General features: G+C 37.4%; 1 pseudogene; it reads right to left on the bottom strand.

Annotated features, from left to right (window-relative positions):
* Positions 1 to 2493: 2493 nt before the first annotated feature.
* On the bottom strand, positions 2494 to 2975 carry LOC128070547 (nudC domain-containing protein 2-like; annotated as a pseudogene).
* Positions 2976 to 3227: the final 252 nt, after the last annotated feature.

The following is a 3227-nucleotide window of genomic DNA, read 5'->3' as shown; positions in this document are numbered from 1 at the left end:
TGGTTTTAACTATTGCTTCTTGACCTGCATACAGATTTCTCAGGAAGCAGGAAAGGTGGTCTGGTATTCCCATCTCTTGAAGAATTTTCCACAGTTTGTTGTGATCCACACAGTGAAAAGCTTTGGCGTAGTTAATAAAGCAGAAATAGGTGTTTTTCTGGAACTCTCAGAAAAATACAAATCAAAACCACAATGAGGGATCACCTCACATTGATCAGAATGGCTATCATTAAAAGTCTACAAAGAATAAATGTTGGAGAGGATGTGGAGAGAATGGAACCCTCTTACACTGTTGGTGAGAATGTAAACTGGTACAGCCACTATGGAGAACAGTATGAAAGTTCCTTTAAAAAACTAAAGATAGAGTTACCATAGGATCTTGCAATCCCACTTCTGGCCATATATCTGGAGAAAACCATAAATTGAAAAGTACATGTACCCCAATGTTCATAGCAGCCATATTTACAAGATCCAAGACATGGAAGCAATCTGAATGCCCATCAGCAGATAAATGGATAAATAAGATATGGTATACACAATGAAATACTACTCAGCCATGAAAAAGAATGAAAGAATGCCACTTTCAGCAACATGGACAGATCTAGAGATGATGATACTAAGTGAAGTAAGTCAGACAAAGAAAGACAAATATCATATGGTATCTCTTATATGTGAAATCTGAAATATGACACAAATTAGCTTATCTATGGAACAGAAATAGTCTTGTGAACATAGAGAACAGACCTGTGGTTCCCAAGGGTGAAGGGGATAGGAGAAGAGTTGATTGGGAGTTTGGGATTAGCAGATGTAAACTATTACATGTAAGATGGATAACAAAAAGGTCCTATTGTAGAGCACGGGGAAATATATTCAATATCCTGTGATAAACCATAAAAGAAAATAATTTTCTTTTTTTTAAAAAAAGACTGTTGCTTAGATAGTGGCCTACATGCTATAGGATGCCATCTCCTCTCCTGAAAACACAGCTAGAAACTAAAGTTGCACTAAGATTAAATTTAGGAAACACTTAAATGGGAGAAAGTTTTCTTGTATTTAAATTTATTTTTTCTGTGTATTTGTGGCTCATGTATCGTTGTTGTTCAGCCTCTCGGTCATGTCTGACTCTTTGTGACCCCATGGAATACACTATACAGTTATAATAATGACATTTCCATCTTATACTTGTTATGTCAAGACACTTTTAAGACTTTGCTCTTGATAGTCATTGCCAAGACTGAGCTTACAACCTTTCACCACATCCTCCAATATGCAGAAACTTATCTCCTCAAGCCTAATGTGTGAGTTTTAGGCAGTTGGCAGATCTTTGGTAACAAAAATTCAGGATAAATAGATCAGAGACCTGAAGACAACTTTGGGCTCAGGTACTTGAAGGCTGGAATTCTATGATATGATGCATAATTTATCTGGTGGATAGTAGCTGTCAAAATTTTAGATGTGGAATCTCTGATTCCAAGTGAAGCCTTCCATAGAAATCCACTTCACAAATATAAACAAGGCTGAACACTCTGGTGGAAGTGAGGTCTGTAATCCCAGAGTTCTGCCTACCCACTCACAGAAGTTGGCTCTGACACTCAGCCACAGCACTCCAAAGACTTCCTGACCACAACTGGGAAGGCTCTGTCCTGGAAGACCCTTCTTCAGACATGGACCTTATGCTCCTGCACAGACACCTATCTGTGTGGACTCCATTCTGTCCAATGCACTAACTCCTAAACTTACTGTCTGGGTTTCCAGCACCATCAACAAATATCACCTTAACCTCTGCATTCTTAACATAAGTTATGATCCTGTTTCTTGTTTCCCAAATTCTTCATTGCCCAGAGAGTTTATTTCTGGACTTGTTAATCAGCTCCACTGATCAGTTTGTCTACTGTTTAATCAATAACACAGAATATTTTTTTTTTAAATTTTTATTTATCTTTTAATGGAAGGATAATAGCTTTACAGAATTCTGTTGTTTTCTGTCAAACATCAGGAAGAATCATCCATGGGTATACACTGATTACTACAACCTGTTCTTAAAATCAGGTATTTTAAGAAAGTAGAATTTTATCCTACTTTTTTTTTTCCTATTTAGAAAAATTTATTGAACATAATTCCTGCATCACAGTTATTGAAAGAAAAACTTAATTTTCCCTGAAAGCACCCTGTCATTTTACATGATCTATACCTTAAAAGTTTTCATATTAAAAATACAGGTTAAATATGAAATTAGTAAAATGCAGCATATAAAACATCATGCTGACCAAAATCAAGTCCAAAAGAAAAGTTACCATGTATCAATAGAATAGTTCCCACAGTATTTAAGATGTTTCCTATGTAAATCATATTTGAATGCAACTTTTAGAAGCATATTTAAGTGTATTTTGCAATTTGTTAATTAAGCACCCACATTTTCCTTCCACCACATAATCTGTTCCTCTGATTATGTTGGCAACATCTGCTAGGATCCACAAAACGCAGCAAGATCAGTTATTTCTCATGATTCGAGAAATCTGGTTCACCTTTAGTGTAGTTTCCTGAGATTTCTGCCCCACTGAAGTAAAAACCAGGATTTTCTTTCTGGAATCTCCCTAATGTAAATTTTCTCTGCATTTGGTCTTGAACCCAAGGGTGAGCTGCATATTCATATTCTAGAAGAAAAGTCCAACAATTTGCTGCATCTCTCCTCATCTTTGTAAGAACAATACGGATCATTTTTCTATCCTCCAGAGTCCATGTTCCCTCATTAGCTATTGCAGAGTCAGAGTTTGCCCCGCCACTACCTTGAGGATCTTGTGGCCACCCATAGCCAGTGCCACATGCTTGCTCTGCAGGCTGCACTGGCTATCCTGGGTGCAAGTGCCTGACGGTATTTGAACTTCAGTGAACACCTCCTCCAAGGTCTGGTACCACTGGCCCCATGGCATTCCACATGAAACCACCCCACTGCAAGCCTCAAATGGGGCTGACATACTCTAGTCGCCTCCTGGCCATGGTGGCACCGAGCAAGCAGCTTTTGTACTTTTTCATAATTGTTTTAGCTATTCTTGTTCTTTTGCCCTTCCATTAGTTTTTTTGTCCTTCCATAAACTTTTTGAATCGCTTGTTTATATCTACAAAAAAAATTCTGCTGGAATTTTGATTGACATTGCTTTAAATGTATGGATCAATTTAGTGAAAACAGACATCATCACTACGTTGAGTTGACCAATCTATGATACTTA

The sequence above is a fragment of the Budorcas taxicolor genome, chromosome X (assembly GCF_023091745.1).
Source record: "Budorcas taxicolor isolate Tak-1 chromosome X, Takin1.1, whole genome shotgun sequence".
Taxonomy (NCBI): domain Eukaryota; kingdom Metazoa; phylum Chordata; class Mammalia; order Artiodactyla; family Bovidae; genus Budorcas; species Budorcas taxicolor.
This window is presented reverse-complemented; position numbering and strand designations above follow the sequence as displayed.